This window comes from Plecotus auritus (assembly GCF_963455305.1).
Source record: "Plecotus auritus genome assembly, chromosome: 5".
Classification (NCBI taxonomy): domain Eukaryota; kingdom Metazoa; phylum Chordata; class Mammalia; order Chiroptera; family Vespertilionidae; genus Plecotus; species Plecotus auritus.
The window spans coordinates 46,387,751-46,409,667 of NC_137776.1; the positions used below are offsets into that span (position 1 = coordinate 46,387,751).

At 42.2% G+C, this 21,917-nt stretch overlaps 1 protein-coding gene across 6 annotated transcripts in view; it reads left to right on the forward strand.

Moving 5' to 3' along the window:
- WIPF1 (WAS/WASL interacting protein family member 1) overlaps window positions 1–21,917 on the forward strand; it is a 112,641-nt gene that overhangs the window by 23,771 nt on the left and 66,953 nt on the right. The window contains exons 1-2 of one of the 6 annotated variants that reach the window (XM_080668186.1): window positions 18,746–18,817; window positions 19,143–19,299. The exons of 2 other annotated variants lie outside the window; for them this stretch is intronic. The gene's annotated coding sequence lies outside the window, so the exon portion shown is untranslated. Of the gene's footprint in view, window positions 1–18,310; window positions 18,400–18,745; window positions 18,818–19,102; window positions 19,300–21,917 lie in introns of those variants that run through there. 3 more of the 6 variants (XM_080668187.1, XM_080668188.1, XM_080668189.1) reach the window with 3 other exon arrangements.

Sequence of the window (21,917 nt, forward strand, 5' to 3'; positions counted from 1 at the left end):
GAGCACTATTAATAATTATGCTGGGACAGGCATACATAGGGACTGTCCAGGGCAAACCAGGATGTGGCTCACCCCAGCCCCAGGCCAGGGTAGAAATGCCACTGCTCCGAATGCCTTCTGAAGACAGAGTGCGTTGAGGGGGGTTCTGGGGAAGTTGAGCTGACTCCACACGGATTCTTGATGGATGGGAATTGGGTTTCAGGAGGCTGCCATTACTCAGGGGACAAGTGCTGGATGTGCAGCGGAGTCCCACAACCGCTGATGTGATTGGACCAGTCACCTCCCATCCTGAGTTCCCAGTTAGTTCGTCTGTGAAATGGAGGTTGGTAATCTGGAAGTCCCTTCCAGTCCTAAACCTCTGATCCCATGTAAGCCTTCCTGCCTACCCCCTCACTCTCAAGCCACGGACATGGAAGTTGGAGTTTTTAATCCACTTTCTGTGTTTTGCAGTGCTTCTACCAGCATTATATGCCAGACCCTAGAAGTCGACTTTCAGAGTGCCAGCGATCCCCTTATCTAGCCTGCTTTTGGGGTGTCTGTGAAATAGTGCCGAGTACTAAGTAGCTTCTTTAAATAATGTTTTTCCTCTGAGACAGCCATGGATTTTGTTGATATAAACACAGGGAACAAAAAAACAGCCTCCTTTGAAACTCCCTGTTGACTTATTGAGAAATTTCTTTTGAAAAATTTACCTTTTATAGTTCCTAAAACCTGTATCTGTGACATAATTTTAAAGTGTCTCCACACAGTTGATCTCATTAGATCCTCAATGTGGTACTAGCTTTACTAGTACCTTCATTTTTCCGATGCTGAAACAGGCCCCAGGAGACAATATGATGTGAGAGGACACACCGCTAGTTAACGGTGGGACTGCAGCTCAGATTCACGTCTGCAGTTTTTGGTTTGTTTGTGTTTTTCAAGCAGAGAATTCATTTTTCCAAAAGAAGCAAAGCTTTTCCAGGTAAAGTAGGGTGCACCTGCCTTTTGTGGTCCTCTGTGAGGGGCTCTGTAAAACCCCCATCCCTCCCCACCTCGACGGAACATGGGTTGAACAACATTACCCTTTTCCAAGGTACCGCACTGGTTTGCCCATTTCAAGGAGAGAGGATGCTATGGGATTCTGCACAGTTTCGTTCTACAGAGACTTGTTGCATTTCATGAACTTCACTGTGATTCTGAGCCACTTGGTCAGACCATCACGGGGCTTGGGTCGGTTGTGTGACCATGGTCTCTGCTAGGAGCCTTGTCTCCCTCCCCCTCCCTTCTTTCCCCTCACTCCTGAGTCTCCGTGATGACCCTCTGCACCCTGCATTCCCGCCTTGCCCAGTCCCATTACCAGAGTCATGTCTCCTTTCTGCATATTACTTTCCTGCCTTCATTGTTCCTCCACCCACCCAATAAATACTTGTTAACCACTTACCAAATAAAACTGTGGTAACAGGCCCAGCCTAGTGACTGGCACGTAAGGAGCATGATTCCCCACCCCCTTGCAAGCACAGTGCCCCTTTACTTCCTTGTGTCTGAGATGATTGGCTTCACCAGGATTAAGCTCCCAGTTGCTTCTGTGGCAAAACCTCTTGCTGTTATGTAGCCTTTTCTCTCCCCTAGAAGGTAAACCTGGGTGCTTGGCTCATTTTCACTACCTGGGTGTCCTGACTTCTCTCCATTGTCAAATCACAGCCTATGCTTCCACCAGAAGTGACTAAAGCAGAAGAGAAGTTAGAGAACAGTTTTCTCTCTGGGGTTGCTGTGTCCCAAGGAGTAGCCGAGTGGCATCTATTCAACGAGCACCCTTATGTAGGGGCAAAAAAATGAATGGGGAGTATTTCCCATTTTTAAGTCCAGCGCTTGCTCTCTCTCAGCAGTTTGAAAGGGGATCGTGCTCAGCGTCACCAAATGGCAGGTCATTGACGTGCATGCATAAGGTTCGGTTTCTCTTGCTTGGTGTCTGGAGCTTTGCAAACACCGGGAATTGATTCTTCTCTTTCTAAACATGCAACCTTCACGCTACCAGGTTTTTCCTAAGTCCACTCTTTACGTTAATCTCCACCACATACGATTTATTAATTGGAGATAGTTTTAGAAGACGTGATATATTAAAAAAATACATTGATAATTTTACCTATAAGAGGTCATTCAGAAAATTCAAAGCATTAGTCCAGTATAAATTGTTAGGAAATATTCTTGGCATTCTGTGTTTTGATTTTTACAAAAGACACTTTGCTTAGACCCATAGTTCTTCTATAACGATTCTTTTCCTTTCTAAAAGAGTAGCAGTTATTGGAAGTAGCAATCCAAAGTTCCACCAAGCCACTATAAATGTAGCAGCCTTTCTCCTCATTCTGCAAATGTGCATGAGTTTTTTAAATAGTCTAGCCATATCCTGGATGTGCGTCAGCTGTTTCCATGGAACATTGATATTGTGTGTGTGTGTGTGTGTGTGTGTGTGTGTGTGTGTGATTGCATGCCTGGGCTAAGGCATAGGTACCTGTTTATTTCTACTAATCATTTTAGTCTACTAGTCAAACTTGGCCATTCTGTCCTTAAGGTGCCTTTTCCCACAGAACTGAACATTTGATGACCAGTACAACTAAGCCAGAAGCCCCCACAGTGTTCCTCTCCCTCAGCCACAGCTGTGGATCTGTACTGCTGGTGAATAAGAGGAAATGGAACATCAGGATGGGTTGGCCAGGGTCTAGTTTCCATTCATGTGGTAATATTCACTTAGCAGACTTGGTTGGACGCCTTAACTGTCGGTCCGACCAGGAATCCTTAAAAAAAAAAAAGGTAGGAAAATGTTTTCATTGGAAAATGTCTTAGAACCAAAGAAAATGGCACAGGAAGCTGGTGGTATGAGTTCTCGATATCCTTTAAATTCTGTTGCTGTTTTCTTGGACATGCCTGCTAGAAACATGGACTTGTCTTTTCATGAAATTTACCCTGTGAAAGAAGTTCTTATTCCCTTTTACTCATATATTTAGTTTATTTGTTAAATGTTACTATGTAACAAATGGAAGCCAAACGTAGTGGCTTAAGACAACATTTAATTGTTTGTGAATCTGCAGTCTGGGCTGGGTGGGCTCAGCTGTGTAGCTCTTCTGCTGTTCTTGCTTTAACCAGACCGGGGTTGGTGTTTAGATGGCAGGTTACCTGGGACAGAACATAGTGGGAATCACGGACGGCTGTGCTTCTCTCGTTCTCCATGTAGTGTCGGACCTCTCACTCTCCAAGTGGCAGGGTCATTGGACTTTTTACATGGTGGTTAGGGTCACAGAAGCACAAGCTGCCAGGCCTTCTTAAGGCTCAGGCACAGAACCAGCAGGGTATCCCTTCTGCAGCTTTCTTTTGGTTAAAGCAAGTCATAGGTATGGCCCAGTTCAAGGTGGGGCAGGACTTGTTATTTAATAAAGAAAATGAGCAGTTACTATCTTAAGGCAACTTCTAGTCCTTTTGTCAAAGAAAAGTAACCCTAAGAAAAGAAAGAGGCATACAAACCATTAAAGTGAATTTTTTAAAAAAATGTCTATTTCCAAGTGATCTGACAGAGACATATCTGTAGCCTAAGAGAATGGAGAGGGAGCAGGTCCCCATGATCAATTTTTAATGAACATAAATGGTATAATAAATTATGCATGGAGGAATGGTATAAAGCATTAAACAATGAAGGATAAATAATTTAAATGATTAAAAACGGCCTCTGTCATATATTTGATATGTGAGAACTCTATTTGAATTTTCTCTTCAAGGAAATAGAGGAGGACTTTTTTGAAGGGGATTTTTCGAGACAGGTTTTTAAAGGGAACATCATCGTGTGGTCTGCCAGGAGAGGCTGTCGAGCACAGAAACTCCGACTTCCATGCTGCCATGTCTGTGAGTGTGCCTTGCTGGGAGGTGGGGCTGTCTTCTATCAGGAGAGCAATGGTGCAAGCACTGCCCGTCTTCCAGAGGGCTGAGCCTGCATTCTCTTTTCGTGTCCAGAGAAACTTTGTCAGGTCACAGGGGTATAGTGACACTGTTTCTTATCTAGTCTTAAACTTCCAGGGTTCCTGGGTAAGAGGTACTGTCCGTGAATATTCACTGCCTTGGGTAAATTCCCATTTCTATCCCAAAATTAGAACGGCTGGATGGGTTACAACCAAAGAAATGTTAGCAAAGGAATCTCCCTTTCTGGGGGCCACTCACCTGTGGTTTAGGGGAGCCACATTCATCAAAAGCACCATATTATAAGATGCAGTGGCTAAGACCATAGGTGTGGAGGTCAAACTTGTCTAGGTGTGAACCCACTCTCTGCCACTCACTGATTTTATCAACTTTGTTATTAACTGGCCTCCCTGAAGCTCAATTTCCTTATTTGTAAAATGGGTTCAGTAATACTCCCAAAGGACTGTTGAGCATTAAGTAACATACAAATGTCAGTAACTTAGCTCAGAGTCTGGGACATAGTAAATGCTCAGTAAATGTTTATTATTAGCCCTGGCCAATGTTTCTCAATGGTTAGCATGTTGGCCCGTACACCAAAGGCTCTCCAGCTCAGTTCCTGTCAAGGGCATGTACCTGGGTTGCCGGTTTGATCCCTCATCAAGGGCATGTACAGGAGGCAACCAATTGATGTGTCTCTCTCACATTGATGTCTCTCTCTTTCTCTCCCTCCCTCCCTTCCATTTCTCTAAAAAAAATATATCAATGGAAAAAATATCCCTGGGTGAGGATTAACAACAACAACAAAATGTTTATTATTAGCTACAGAATTACATATTGAGTGTTTATTTTCCATATCAGAGCAATACAAAATGGATCAATTGAATCAGGCAAAAAAATCCATAAACCTAGGAAATACCTGCCACCTAATCTAAATCAAAGAACATTAGCTGTGGTCTAAGAGCCAATTCTGGAAAATGCACTATTTTTTAAATAATTGAGTTCAAATACCTTCAGGCAGGGCCTAAGGTGCTCCAGTTAACCCGTCTTCAATATTTCCATTGACTTACTTACTCCACCCTGCTTTTACTTCTCTACTTGCCTAGCTCTGATAAGAGTTTGAGTTTGCCACCTCAAGCTGAATAGTTCTATAAAGTTAAATTGTTTTCCCCCAAGTTTCCTACCTCCCGAAATGTTTCTTTTTAATAAGTTTTTCCGCCGTTTCTTCTCCCTTTTAAAATTTTTTATTCATTTATTTACTTATTTATTTATTTGAGAGAGAGAGAGAAACATCAATTTGTTGTTCTACTTATTTATGCATTTATTGGTTGATTCTTGTATGTGCCCTGACAGGGGATCAAACCCACAACCTTGGTATATAAGGACAACACTCTAACGAATTGAGCTACGCAGCCAGGGAACTCCTGAAATGTTTTAATTTAACTTGGGGCATATGATAGTCTTAATGGAGATAGGAGAAAAAAATAGTTTTCCCCAACTGAATAATTTTTATAAAATTAAAGGCCAAACATGTCAATAAATCTTCTGCCAGTTGTTAACTTTGTTGTTATTTCAAATTAATATTTATCTAATACCCATGTAGGCATTATATCAGAACTATAGACTATCATAATTCAGAATCTGATAATCTAGAAGTAAAATTGCAGCCATTTATGGTTGATATTCTGCAAACATACATATATATCAATGACAGTTCAAATTGAAATTGTTGGTACACCAGACCATGGGAAACTGAAGACACACTGTGAGTGTTTGACAACATGGCTGCAAATATATTGACACTTCTGCTAATAAGAGGTGGACCTGTGGCTCTTTTCTTTGAATCTCGTGGGGCAGGGGGATTGTCACTACATTGTCCAAGAGAGAGGACAGAAGTGGCCCCATGTGACTTCCAGGGCTAGGCCACTTCTGCCTTGTTCGTTAGGAACACTTGCTTTTGGAGACTTGATCCACCAAGTAAGAAGTACGGCTGGGTGATGGAAAGGCCACATGCTCTAGTGGACAGTCTTGGTTGAGCCCATCCTTTAGCCTTCCCAGCCTTGCATCAGACATCAATGAAGAAACCCTCCTGGAAGTAGATCCTCCAACCCTAGTATTCTAGCCCCCATTTATCAGTGAGCTCAGCAAGATGTTATGGGACACAGAAGAGTCGTCTCCACCGTGACATTTCTGAATCCCTGACCCACATGGTCCATGAGGAAAATGAAGTGGTTGCTTTATGCAGCTAAGTTTTGGGGTTGTTGGCTACACAGCAATAGTTAACTGGAGCACTTACCCAGCAAAGTGGCCTGGCTTCATATCTTGGGTTGTTACCATATAACATGTGTTTATAAGATCTTGACTGTAAGAACCACCTGGTCCATCAAAACATGCCATATTACTGCTAGTTTTTTCCATACAAGATAACATGGGACATTAGCTAATTAGTTGACAGATATTTATTGAACTGAGACCCATGGTGAAAGGCCATAAACCAAGCTCTTCTGCAATTTTATAGTTTGCTTGCAAGGGTGTGTTACTGCTATTTTTCATATTACAGTCACCACCACTAAAGTAGAAATAACAGTTTTCCTCAATGATTATGAATTAGTGCATTAAAAAGCACTTAGGGTTGTTTTTTTAATAAAAAGATAATACTGTTGATACACATAATGTAATAATTACTTTAGGTTAATGGATCATGCTAATAGTTCATGCTAGTAAGAGCATTTACAAAGCAACATGAGCATATACAGGAAGATTGGACTGTTAGGGCCTGAGGTAGCTAGTCATTTAGAAGCAGCTGAATTGTAATAACAGTCTTAGAACTTCCATTTGGAATCAGTTTAATGGTCTTTTTATGAACAGATAATTCAGGCTGAGTTTTAAAAATCAGGGTGTGGCAGATCACAGGGCGTATCCCGTCTGAGAGGCTGAGTGAAGAAAGCTTTATTCTTTCCAATACTGCCTTTTCATCCAGCCAACAACTTAGAATGCCAGCACCCTGTCAGTCAAAAGTTATGCTCTGAGGTCAGGGGTAGCCAGTCCACAGCACATGTGATGCCAGGCAATTAAGCTGTCTCTATACACATAAGTTGGTCACGGTGTTGGTTTCATCCAAGTTGTGTGGATATCACACACGAGTTCTCACGGCACTTGGGTATTTCTCACTGCCCATCCTTTGGAAGAGAACCATGGTCATGTTGAACCAGAACAAAGATCCCTAGCACAGATATGGCTGAAGATAGATTGGGTGCTTTCATTTGTTCAAGACTCTACCTTGCTGAAAATATTGTCAGGAGATGTGCTATTTATGTTTAATCCTAAAAGGAAAACTAAAAAGCTAATCTTTTGAGAAGAACAGTTGGATGGCATGATGATTCAGTGAAAGTGGAAGGTCCAGGAAACTCCTCAGTATATAGGAGATTGTAGAAGGAGGAACAAAGGGAGTTTTATATCCAGTTTCAACCTTAAAATCTATAAGTTACTAGACAAGTTAACTTAGAATCCAAATCAGCATTTTTTAAATTTGAAGCTCTTATACGTTGTGCATACACAGAGCGGACCATTTATAAAACTGGTGAACTGGACAGTGGATTTGAGAATGAGGAAGTCTTCTGTTCTTTGGTGTTAGGAGGCGGCAATCTTTCATTCATGCGTCAGACACCTGCAAGGTGCCAAGGTCCTTTCTCCCTCCCAGGAGCAGGTGGACACGTAAGGGAGTGGTGTCGTAGACCACCGGAGCAATGGAGTGAGGGGATTGGCTCTACCTGGGAGGGTCTGGAAAGAAGAGACAGACCCCCGAACCAAGGCCAACATTGCATTATGGGAGACAAGCCATTTCTCTCCAAGGTGCCATGTCAATCTTTTCTTTAGAGATGTGCTGAGAGAGGGCAAGTAATTTATTTGTTTTGCTACATATTGTTCGGGATATTTTTAATGGGATGAAAAAGCAGACTGTGGGCTCGGTTGTTGTAGTAGCACATTGGCATGTGTGAAGATATTCCTCTCCGCGTGCGCTTCCCCACTCCGTTTTCCCTTTAAAAGGGCCAATTATGCTCCAAACTTCCTGTCTCCTTTACAGAGAAATGAAACCGTCACAGGTGCTGGACAATAAAAGCGTTCTGTTCAAAACAAAACAAAACAACCTCTCTCCCATCTTTACTTCACATCAAACAAAAAAAATCTCTCTCACATCAACTAGGTGGAAGGAGAATATGGGGGATGGGCTTCCCAGAGGGAGTGTGGTTTATAACTGAGCCTCAAAGTCACTGCAGCAGCAATTTCTGAGCTACTGTTGCCAGGACAGGAGGAACCAAGTTGAGATTGACTGATCTGATCCAGAGCAGGGGTGAAGTTAGGGCTTCGTTTGTGGCTAAGATAGCAATCGCATCTATTCAGAATTACTCTTGATTGCTATTTCCTTGCTTGACCTCCAGATGAAGTGGCTGGCTGCCAGTTGTGGGCCCTGGCATTTGGAAAATATGTGTTTTTAAAGACTGAATCACACCTGGTGTGGCACGGTGGTGACAACCGCAGGTTTATGTCTGTCATCTCAGGATACTCTGGGGGCACACTGGTTGTGTAGGATGGTGGGTGAAATGGCTGTCACTTTAAATTATGTTCTATCTCTCTTTCTTTTTCAAGCATAAGAGTTGGATTTATGTAAGTAAAATAAGCATGTTATGTAACTGCACAGATGAGAAATGGAATCCCAAGGTGTGTCAGTCCACAGTTTGCACAGTTTTATTAAGGGTTCCTGGATTTTTAATTTTTTTTTTTTAACAATTTGGATAGCATGAGGCAGTTCATTGTAAAACCCAGGATGGTGGTGTTGTTGCTTTGCTTTTGTTTGTTTGGTTTTATAACCTTATGTCCTTGTCTTGAATCAAGCTATATGAATTTCTAAGCTGAATTTATACATTTAGTAGTATAATACTCGTCACAACTTATTTTCCCCTGCATATTCCTCATTGCTTAGGAAAGCTTCACACCTATAAAGTCTAGTTACTAAAAATTTCAAAATGCTCTGATGAATATTATAGTTCATGGGGGTAATTTTCTAAAAAGAGGGAAATATAATTTATTAAAAACAAAAACCATAATCAACTCATTGTAATATTTCATTAACTCCTATTCTGTGGCCACTTCTGTCACTGTCACTAATGATCCATAGTGCCTCAAGGTCAAAGTGCAGTTTTATAAAATTTTCATATTTTCATAATCACACTTAGGTTACTAGATACAGACATGTTTGATCATTTTTGTACATAAATTTGTCCTTGGAAGTTAATTGGTGGATATGATGTTGCTTTCAATACTGTAAGTGTATCATTGAGACATACACAACAGTAGTTCAGTAAACAGTATCTAGTTTTCTTTTAGGTACCTGCCAGAGCACCACCATTATTTCTGCAAGTTGCTTGAAGGCAAAGAAAATAATGGATGCTGATATACAAAATGTAGTGTTACCCATTCAGAATGACTGTGAGTAATTAATACAATATTGAGGGATGTTTATCTTTTGAAAGTTTACCTCATTTACAGAATCATGTGATTTGCATGTCTATAGCCACTTCAAAGTCCAAATCATACTCTAGGAAATATGTGATAAACATATGTGGTTGGGTTTGATGTTGCTCAACTGGATATGATCCACACTCTGATTATAACCTGAATAAATCCTGAGACCCCACAGGGTCCAGATTCTCATTCTCGTTTGGAGTCTTATTCAAGGAAACCATCAGAAATCCTTGAAGAATAACATTATCTCTTTAATCTAAGTTTTTTAAAAGGCATAGCTTAAAGGTTTTACACTGCACACCACATAAACAGCTTCTGTGTAGCCTCTATTCTACCTACACTCACAGCCACTGCTAAACCTCTCTTTGTCACTCTCATCCACATAGTGTTTTACTGGCCATGAAGCTTTCCTCATTAAAAAAAAAAATTATGAAGATATAATTCGCATTCCATTTTCCTCCTTATTTTTGATCAGACACAAATATATCCAACTCTTCCAAATATAGAAGTATAAATGCTATTCCACCTCCAGGCTCAAAGTACCCATATGGATTTCCTGTTCTGCTCCCTGGATGGGCTGTGCCTCTCTAGGGTGACTGGAGGACCTGTAGCTCCACTTACCCTTATTTCTGAATATCCCTTATTTCCTGCAGGCACAGCTCCCTCAGAAATAAAACTCATTGCTAGGCTCTGCGCTTCTTGTGAGATATTCTAATATAGGATTTTCTGATAATAAAATTTCCACCTACTAACAGCGGCCACCATTTATGCACTGCACGGGCGAGGCTCTTTGCGCCATCACATTCAGTACTCATAAAATTATGTCCCTGTTACAGATGAGAAAACTGGGGACCCAAAAAATAAAGTAATTCACTGGTAAGTAATGGATTTGGGATTTGAACCCAGGTAATTTGAAGCCTTCCTTTTAGGAGTGACATAGCTTGTTTACCAATTCGGCCCTATTCTCTGTGCTCTTTAATATGGAAGGGAGGGATGCATCTGAGTAGGAAGACTGTGCAAATATAGGCAATTAATTAGGTGTTCTCTTGGTTTCATGTTATGCATGTGTGTGAGGAAAGCATAAATCCTGATCCGGGCCACAAATCCCTCCCAGCACCCTGGGAAAACTTTGGAATTATTTACATTGACTTGTATTATCCTGTTTGGTGTTCAGCCTAACAGAAGGGAGCAACAAGTGTGTGAGAGTGTCTTGGTTCTTAGTACTGTCTTCTACCTCTGGAGTTCTGTATTTACTTAAAACTTACACTGGATGAGTGGTGAAGCTTTCTTTGTGTCCCTAGTTAGTCTTTTTAAGAACAAGGAAATTTGCCATACCCTTTCAATGTTTTGATCAACAACAAAGATGAGTGTGGGCCTAGTTATTTAGAATTCAGCTGCATGATACTGGAAAGGGCCAATTTGGTTGTTGGCATCAGGCCCTCTACTATGCCAAAGATGAATGACTCTGCGCGGGCTCTGGCTTTAAAGACAGCTGGCCAGAATAATTCTGGCTTGATAATTCTGGCTTAGATTACGTTACAATGGCATAAACAAATGTACCAGAATGCAGTGCATCAGCAAGAGAACTTTCTTGACCTTTCATCTTCTTTTTAGCTGCTCCAAGGGCTCAAAAAGTGGTATAGGGTGTCTTTTTGCATGAAAGCTAATGAGGAAAGCCTTTGACATGTCTTAGTGCTCCCCAAGTCCCCCAGGGACCATGTAGAAACCATTGCTCTGGGGTCTGACTGGACTGTTTGACCTACATTGTGAAGCACTGACTGCCAAGGGCGGGCCTCCTTGCAGTTCCTCTCTGCGCAACATGCATGTGGTGTGCAGGGGTCTGTCTTCCTCCAGAGACAGAACAGCAAGGACGTAGTTTTGGTGTATACTGGAAATGACACCAGACTTGTAGTTAGAAGCTTGAGGTTTAAATCCCAGTTCTGTCACTTACTCACTTTGAACAAGTCTCTTCAACTCTTGGTCTTCCCTTTTATATTATGAGAATGATTGAAAATAATATTTAATCCATAAAATGTTTTTGCAGCTAAATTAAATGTTTAATGTTATATTAGAACAGAAACACCCTTTTAAGGTAGTGTATCACATCTTCTTTGTGGTCCAAACCAGGATCTTAGTCCAATAAATTGAAATTAACCAGCAGGTCTTCAAACAGTTGCTACAGCTTTATCCCTATTCCCTCCTTCCCACTACCCTAGGATTCTCCATGAAAAATTAAATATTAAATTTTAATGTTAACCTTCATTCAAACACATATACAAACATGCACAAACATTACCTGCTTACGTATTTTATAGCCAGAATTTCCCCCATCACCATGCACTGATATGACAACTTTAGAAAGATAGAAACCACCTCATTTTTTGAACAACAACAAAAAAAAGTGTGGATTCTTATTGATTCCTTTGCTTTCATAACCAGACCTTAGGAAACACAACATTCTATTCTCTGAGCAAGTCTAGCAACATTATTTTCTCATTTGAATTCCTCAGCTCTTTAGAGGATATGTTTACATTCTTATGATCTTACAGTTAAGCTCTTACCTAATTCTAGAATAGGTTCCTTAGTGGATAATGACTTCTAGTGACTGGAAGTAAGATAGGAAACCCGCCCTGCCAGCCTCGCTTCTGCAGATTCTGCTCCAGATCTCTGGATTGCTTGCCTGTCTCAGAGTCCAAAGTTTGCAGCAGCGTTCTCTGGATGTTCCTGGCTATGTCCTAGCCCCGGGGTTCTTAGCTGTCCCTCTATCCTACGCATGTCCACATGGTTTGTGAGAGCTGTAGCCAGTCTTCCTCATAGAAAATGGGAAGGGAAATGAATGGAGACCTGGCAGCATATGCTTTTAGAAGGGTTTCTGTTGCCTGTGTAATGTCATCCCCCTGAACACACAATTTATTATTGTTATTAGCATGGATTTACCTTTAAATTTCTCCAGACAGTGACAATGTACTGATATTACCAATTAGTGGGTCCTGCTGTGTAGTTTTCTGTTACTCACCAAGAAAGGTCACGTGTATTTGACCTTTAGAAAAAAGTATAGGTAGGATTTCTAAACCATTAGATATTAACACACACACACACACACACACACATACACACACAGTCAGGGTAGATAAAATGGCAGGAATAAGGTAACATATAATAATAAATGTGACTAGGTTAAATTCCTTTAATAAAATCAGTGACTCTCAGATTGATTAAAAAGATAATCTAGCTATATGCTGTCTTCAGGGGTCATGTGTACACAAAAATTACACAGAAAGGAAGAAAATAAAAGGATAGGTTTGTGAATGCTAACGAACAAAACAAAAATAGGATGGTAATATTAATATTAAAAAGTGTAGGATTAAATGTAAAAAGAAATATTAAATAAGACATAAAAGAATAAGAGAAATAAGTCAGACTAGAAGATTCAATAATAATGAACCTTCGCCCTAACTGGTTTGGCTCAGTGGATAGAGCATTGGCCTGTGGACTGAAAGGTCCCAGGTTCGATTCCAGTCAAGGGCATGTACCTTGGTTGCGTGCACATCCCAGTGGGAGGTGTGCAGGAGGCAGCTGATCGATGTTTCTAACTCTCTATCCCTCTCCCTTCCTCTCTGTAAAAAATCAATAAAATGCATATAAGCATAACCAATGGATATAAGACACTGTGGGGGGGGGGGGCATGTACTGGGGGCTTGGGGAGGCCAGGGGAGGTCAATGGGGAAAAAAAAAAGGAGACATATGTACTACTATTTGTAATACTTCAAACAATAAAAAAAATCAATAAAATATATATTTTTTAAAAAATGAACCTTCATACACTGAACTTCTTAGCACTGGATTAGATAAAGCAAGTTTTATTAAAAACGCAAGTAAAATAATACAAATAAAAATATAAATAAATAATTTACAGACACAAAGTTTTCATAATCATAGTGGGAGACTTTAACAAAAATGCTTTCTGAATTTGATCAAGTGGACAAATATAAGTAGGAACAAGAGATTTGCATAGCATCGTTTTTGTTATTGACCTAACCTAACAAATAGAAAATACACAGTTTTTTAAAAGACCATGGAGCATTTACAAGAGTTGATGACTACTAGACCAAAAAGAAACTTTACAATTAACCAGGAAGTAGACATACTGGTCACATATGGCAATAACATAGCATTGAAAATTAACGGAAGATGGCTTCTACCCCTACCTCCATCCAAGCCTTCGAAACTAAAATATGACCCTTTTAAATAATTCTTGGGTGAAACAGGAAATCACTACTCAAATTATAGACTATTTAAAAATTAACAATGAGAATACAATGCATTGAGATGTGTGGTACAGGACTAAAAGTATACTTAGATAAAAAGTTAAGGCTTTCATTTAAAAGGACTGAAAAGAAACAAAGTGAGTTTGTAACTTAAGCTAATAAATGAAATACAAGACAAAGTTGGTGGAGGGAAATAATGAATGTAAATTAATTACTTTTATTAGAAAAATTACAGGTTTTTTTCTAATAAATTAGAAAAATAGATTGGCAATAAGGCGGAAGTGCAGGGTTTATGAAAAAGCTGCTGGAATGAGCTTGCAAAGCTGAGTTAATGGTATGAAAGAAACTATCCCTGTCTTTAATTGCCACTTAGGTTTGATTGCGGTGAAAGCATGTGCAGAAAATAATTAGAGAACAGGACTACATTCAGTAAAGTGCCTGTTGATGAGTTGTAGATGGTAAACCTATCGACCACAAAGAGCAGCAGCAGACTGCGTGTCTGGTGTCAGGCAGAACTGAATTTGCACGTTGGCTTCAACCTTGTCAAAGGGCCCTGGATAGATGATTTACCCTCTCCAACTTGGTTACCTTTTCTGAAAAGTGGTGATCACATTACCTACCTCTCAGGATTACTGTGAGAATTAAACAAATGTACTAATATGGAGCCCTAACCGGTTTGGCTCAGTGGATAGAGCGTTGGCCTGCGGACTCAAGGGTCCCAGGTTCGATTTCGGTCAAGGGCATGTACCTTGGTTGCGGGCACATACCCAGTAGGGGGTGTACAGGAGGCAGCTGATTGATGTTTCTCTCTCATCGATGTTTCTAACTCTCTATCCCTCTCCCTTCCTCCCTGTAAAAAATCAATAAAATATATATATTTTTAAAAGTACTAATATGGAAAGCATTTAGCTCCGTGCTTGACGTGTGCTAAGGGCTTGGTCAATAGTTTCCTAAGCAAGTCAGTGCAGCATCTCCTGCCAGTCTCTTCTGGGTGTTGGTGAGATGATTAGGGTGCTCTCAGTAGCTTAGTACATTTTACCCAGGTGTGAGACAGAAAATAGTGTTTCCAGTAGCTAAGTTCCGCCTACCTGGATGAAAAGATTGGCATTATGTCTGTGGCTGTGAGATATGCCCATGGTGAACGGTCAAACAGGACTCTGTCTGTTAAGAGAAAACTTCTATGAAACATGATGCTCCCAAAGCAGTAGTGGTTCCGTCATGAGCTGAAGAGAAGATCCTGGCCAGTTCTGCCAGTCGGCAGTCAGTTGGCTTCCCTGAGTGGGAAAGGCAGAATCCAGGAGTCCTTCCTGGTCTGTAAAGGCTTGTACTCTTCATTAGCAGGAGTGAAATGTCATTCTCACAACCCTTCGGTGTCAGCAGTAGGATCCTCAGGTGTGATGATGGCTTGAAAGGTAAACATATAAGAAGTCAGATAGTAAACACAGAAAAATTGAAAATTTAATGCCCACCTCTTATCTGTATTTAGGACTTGAGAATTTGTGGTTTGAGGCAAAGGTAGAATAGGTATGGGAGTAGGTAAAATCATGGGTTGTTTTAATGTCTGTAGATGCTACACAGCAAACCTCTTTAATCAACGTATGTGTTCGGTAGGGGGAAAAATAGGTGAAAGTAGTTAATTGATGTCTCTGGTTCAAACAAGAACTAATTGACTGCTCTACTTTCTCCCTTCCCAAGACACCTTCAACTGTAAGGTGTACCATCACATTAATGACATATGGGGAAGGGGGGAGAGATATGATTTTAACAAAGACAACTTTGATTTCAGGAATGTTAAAATATGAAGGAGAACACATTGCCAACAAAAACATTCATCTTGGAATTTCACTCAGTATTTTGGTGTTTTCTCTCTGATAGAGGCTAGCACTAATTTTATGAAAGCAATAAAAAAATTTTTTTTTACTAATACATATGGCAGAACTGATGAAAATTAAAGGCAAAAATTTTTTTCTCGGTCCCATAGTTATTTTCTTTCATTCTCTTCTGTGAAGACAGAAAAATCACAGACAGCTGGGGAAGTCTGCACAGTGAGCCTGGAGCATCTTGTATTGCCGGAACTCAAGGAAGTGCTCACAAACAAAAAGCAGCACACAAAATTGCTAGAAGCATGTCAGAGGAGCCCCTGGATCACCTGAGAGAGCTCCCAATGGCCAAAGGTGGAACAATCTGAACAACAAAACAGTGTTTGAATTATAACCCAAAATAAAAAAGCCATACTGATACAAATAAAAGATTGACGAAATTAAAAAGTAGGTAAAAGACACAAATCTTCCATGCAGAAGAATTCCAAATAACTTACATAGATACTCCACCCTCACGGTTTTCCTTCTAAAGTGTGCAGTATGGAAAGGGGTGGGGACCCCTTTACAGTGGAGAAACCTGACACATACTACCTTGGGCAATCGAGGCCAACATCAACAGTATTAAATTATGTTGGTGATACATATGCTTGATATGTGATAAGACCACTTTACCTCTGTGGTCTTACTCCAAATAACCCAAAACTCCAGTCTTATCGTAAGAAAAACATCAGAAGACAAATCCCGATTGTGGGACATTCTACAAAATGCCTGACCAGTGCTCAAAACTGTCAAGGTGATAAAAAAAAAAAAAAAAGAAAGGAAAGTCTAAGAAGCTGTCACAGTCACAAGGAACCTAAGGCGACATGATGACTAAATGTAATGGTATGTCCTGGACGGGCTCCGGGGACAGAAAAAGACATTGGGGGGGAAACTTAGAAAAATCTAAATTAACTATGGGCCTTAGTTCATCATAATGTACCAATATTGGTTTATTAATTGCTACTCATATAACATTCTAAAGGTAAGATTTTTAATAGTGAGGAGGGATACTGTGTGCATAAAGGGTGGGGATTCTGTATTATCTTCTTTATTTTTCTAATAATCTACAACTGTTCTAAAAAATAAAGTTCATTAAAATTTTTAAATGCCTAAACAGGAAAAAAGAAAAAAGAAGAAGAACCTCATGGACAGGACACCAGGTTAGGGATTTCAAAGGAAAGTTATAAAGCATTTTGTTAGGACCTTTGAAAATTCCACGCAGAGCTTGGCTTAAGTAGAACATATGTAACTGCTTAGCTGAAAAATTGAACTGGCAGCTTCACCAGAATGTGACACTTCTAAATACATTCAAATGGAGCCATTATTATTTCTCATCTATGTAGTATTTTGTTTTTTCAAGATGGCAAAATTTCACCATTACTCTTACGCCACACTTACATCCATCTTGACTCAACCGGCTAATCTAACTGTACAGTTCAATCAGAAAACCAGCCCTCAGTTGTCACAATGGTAAAACAGTTTTCCGTGTGTTCAAAGCCAGAAATGCAAGCATGCGGTGAGACTTCAAGGTTTTACTGTTGTCCAAAGTTCTGACTCTCAGGACTCGTTTTCTTACTCGGTGTTCGCACATGGAAAACTTCATTGGGGAATTATAGGAGGATGTTTTCAAGACTTGGAACAGTGAGATGGTCTACAGTTACCTTTCTAAAAAACAAATTTAAAAAATCCCTTTAAAGGCATTTGGGAAAAAAAAAATTATTCCAAGGAAGCCAAATAGAAACAACTTTGGGGTTTCTGCACTGAGTCAAGTTGTACAAATTGCAGATATTTCCTGGTGCCGGGCATCGTTTTACTCCCACACACCACTTCCTACATCCACCAATCCGGTGCGTGTGGCCCTCCAGAGAGCGAGGGGAATTTTACACAGAAAGAGAGCTCTGCCCACAGGAACAGGGAAACTAGAACGGCCCCCTGCACTTGGTGCTGGGTCCTGCCTCAGCTCTTCCGCACCCCCTTGGCGACACAGAGGCACAGTCAGGCATCCCCACCCCCTGCCTCCCGCGCCCCAATCTCTTGCCAGGCCAGCATCAGGCCCCCATAGCCAGGGCTCACATGCCACCAGGAACCCCCATCATCCCACAGGAAGATGTCGCTATCAGCCCTTTGCCTGGGGGGCATAGAGTATCGTGACTTTGTCTGCTGAACCAAGAATTAGGGCACGCTGTTTGACAGCAGGACTGAATAGATTGGATGTGGACCTGAGACTGTCCCAGGAAATTCCGGGTGTCCCTGCAGGACCCAGAGATGTGAGCTGACCCTGGGTGTGCACCTTTGTGGTGGCGCCTTCAACAGGGCAGCCCGCGGACATCCCGGGCGCATGCCACCCGCCCTTCCTCATCCTCCCTCTTCTGCTGGAGCGCAGGGGCCCAGGCCTGAACCCAGGACCGGGACAGGCGAGCACCCAGCTCCGCTGAGCGGTCCACCCCTTCTCAGCTGCCTCCCGGACCCCAAGAAAGGGAACCCCGAAACCCAAGAGTCTGTCTCTCCCTTTCCCCGCTCCCTCCTTGCGGAGTCACCAGTGTCAGGAGCACACAGTGCTCTCCCCGCCTCCTCCCAGGCTCAGCTCCTCTACCTGTGCCCTGGGGATACCTGCAATCACCTTTGGGGTAGACAACCCTGTCTGCAGATGCGGGTTCCCCCGCGTGGAGCAAGCAGCGAGGGCCATTATCACATGGCCCTGGCCGGAGAGAGGCAGGCAGGGAAGGTGCAGTGAGGAAGTGTAGTGTCACATGCAGCACTCACAGGAAACGCCCGCAGCTAGCACGGGGACTTGAGAACTGGGTCGCTTTCAGCGGATTAAAACAACACAGGTTAGTGCTCCCCCCGCCCCCTCCCCCCGAAAAAAGTCTTCCATAGCCACTCTAAGAGACCTAACCGGCTCGCTTTCCCGAACTGCCTTTATTTTTGTCATGTGCGGTAACCGCTCTGGCTTTGACTGTAACAACCACAGGTTGTTAGAGGAACACGCATCCAGCCGTTATTGTGAAAATGAAATCCAAATCTCCTGCTGCCCTGTTTGGAACTTCTGAGCCTTTAAAAAACAAACCTTGAGATGTGCATTCAACAGCTTACTTTGCGGAATTCAGCTAAGCCTCTCCTCCTGTTCACCTATCAGCCTAAGTCTGCGATGGGACAAACCTGCTGGTGTTTGCAGGCGGACTGGGGGTTCAAAGGGCGGCAGAGCAGGGACAGTGTGGGTAAAACCATGCTGCGAGGCTGCCTGCAAAGGTTTGTTGTTTTGGTGTGCTTTTCATCTGGTGGAAGAAACTCTTTGGGCTTTGTTAAAATACGTTAAAATACTTTCTCGAGTCTTTATAAATTCTTAAGTTCCCCTTTCTATTTTTTCTGCCCTCTTTCTTCCTTTTTTCCTTTCCTTCTTTTACTGACACACACGGGGAGCAGAGACGAGGCCTGGCAGCTTGAACGTGAGATGAGGAAGTCCCTGCGGTGTAGGGGTGTAGGAAGGCGCGCACACAGCCTGGGCTGGCGCTGTGCAGGGCCTGAGGAAGCCCTGAGGTCTGGCTGTCACTAAAGCTGTGTGTTGTGTTTTCAGCTCGTGCCTCCCAGGTCAAGAAAGATTTGAAGAGTCTAGAGAAGAGTCTGAGACCTAGGTCAAGGGTTGGAAATTAGAGCCCAGAAACAGCGGAAGGGCCCAAGACTATTCATCCCCCGGCCACGAGGGACAGTTGAATGAAGAACTTCCAGTCAAAGTAAGGTCCCTACACAAACCTGCTGCTTTCGGACCCACAGGAGGAAGGAAAATGTCTCAAATTTGAGTTAGAAGAAGGAAACTACTATATTCTTAGACTATGTTAAGGACTAGAACAGGTTAGCCAGAGAGGATGCTGAGGTGTTTTTTGTTTTTTTTCTGGGCATTTTTGAAAACGGAGATTTCTTCGGTGGCTCTGTGGATGTGTTGCTAGGGCAGGGAGAGGGATGAAGAGAAGGGACCAGGATTGATAGCTTCTCGTTTTATCTTTTCATGCCAGAGTGTTTCAGTGTCTGGACTGAAAAACACTGACGGAGGGGTGAGGGTTGAAGGGACTCACATGTTGTTTATACCCGTCAGGCAAAATAACCAGGAGAGTGATGAAAGAGAACAATCATTGTTTACTTTGTCCTCGGATTGCCACATTTTTCATTTTTTACTACCATGTTGTGTAAGAAAAGGGAGAGGAAGTGGACAGAATCAGGGAGGGTCCTAAGTTGGGGATCGCAGGCCAAGTGGTTTCAGAAACCCTGCACTGGGTCGGACAGAGGCAGCCACGTTCCCATGGGGTAGGTGGTGGAGGGGAGATTGGAGTGTTTTGGTATTTGGAGCCCTTTGCAGGAATCAGTGTTTCCCTGGAGCAACACAGGGGAGCTGCAGTGGGCAGGTCTCTTGCACGTGGCGCCAGGAGCACCCCTGAGCACCCCACAGGCCTACAGCTCAGAGGAAGCTGGTCATCCCTAGAAGGAGCTCCTCTTTCGGTTTTGTTTTGCTTTTTTTCTCCTTTTCATTGGTCATAGAGCTTTGTTGTTCAGGAATTTTTGTATTTTGCTAATCTGCTGCTCATGGTAGAAAAGGGTTTTCTATTTTGCTAAAATGCTTTCCAGATGGACCTGATGTTTTTTGTAACTGCTGTTCCCCTTTCTTCTGAGGCATCTGGTCTCTGGGGCCAAGTCTCACCCCCTTCTCTAGCTTCCCACCTTCGCTGTGTTCCTTTGTGTTTCAGATGCAAGAAGACAGATTTACAGAGTGTCATTGTTATACAATGCCTATGTTTCCCAGACCTGGAAGTGGATTCTGGGGGGAAAAAAAAGAAAAAAAAGAGGAAGACAGGGAATGGCAGAAGGTGGTAAATCATGTTGGATAATGGAGAGCAACTGGAATATTAATCTCACATGTAATTTTTAGACAGGAATTACTTCCAATTTGAATACTGAGTTCAGTTTGGAAGTCAACAGTAGAAAGAGATAAATGGTCACCTTTTAGCTAGAGAAAAAGTGGTGAATTTTATGGGGCATGTTACTGAATTCTCTAAATAAGAAGGAGGAAGGGGGCTGACTTTGCAAATCTCTCTTCTCCTGGACCCTGACATGTAGGCAGGCCTCTTCTTCCCAAAACCCCAGAGTCAGCATCCATCAGTGTTTAGGTGGCCTGGGTGTTAGAGCGATGAAATGATGAAATTATACCCTCTAACATTCATGCTGGGAGGGAAAAAGAAAATAAAACTCTGACGAGTGCAACCTTTACCATGAAGTTCAGCCTGGGCCATCTTTTTTAGTTGGCATCAGCAAGTCTGGAGGCCCAGCTCTCTGGACTCCTCAGAGAGAAGCCCCTGGCCATATGTAAGGCGATCATGCTGAGAAATACATGGAGTCATAGTTTGTTTTTTAAATTGTGATAAAATACACATAACATAAAATTTACCCCAGCCTGCACCCTCTCCAATCCGGGACCCCTTGGGTGATGTCTGACCGGCAGTCGGACATCCCTCTCACAATCTGGGACCACTGGCTCCTAACTGTTCACCTGACTGCCTGCCTGATCACCCCTAACTACCCCCCCCCAATGACCTGGTCACCCCCAACTGCCCTCCCTGCTGGCCTGGTTGCCCCACACTGCCTCCCTCTGCCAGCCTGGTCACCCCTCACTGCCCGTTCCCCCCACCCCCCGCCGCTGGCCTGGTCATCCCTCACTAACCCCCCTGCCAGCCTGGTCACCCCACGCAACCTGTTTGGTTGTCCGTTCAGTTGTTTCGATTGCGACGGTCGCTTAGGCTTTTATATACATAGATTATTGCATTATTTTCCATACGATCAATTGTGGACCTACTTTTGCCCACCCCTGTATAGTATGTGTCTTCTAGTAACATTTTTTTATTTCACCTAGCATAATGTCCTCAGGGTTCACCCATGTTGTAGCCCATGTGTCAGAATTTCCTTCATCTTCAGGGGTGAATAATATCCCATTATATGTATATACCACATTTTCTTTATCCATTTATCTGTGGATGACATTTGGGTTATTTCTACCTTTGGATATTGTGACTAAGGCTGCTGTGAACACAGCTATACAAATATCTCTTAGAGATCCTACTTTATTCTTTTGGGTACATACACAGACGTGGAATTTCTGGATCATATGGGAATTCTATTTTTAATTTTTGAGGAACTGCCATACTGTTTTCCATAGCAGCTGCACCATTTTACATTCTCACCAACAGTGCATAAGGGTTCTAATTTCTCTGCATCCTAGACTATACTTGTTATTTTGTGGTTTTGTAGCAGCCATCCTAATGGGTATATGATGATATCTCATTTTTATTTGCATTTCCCTAATAAT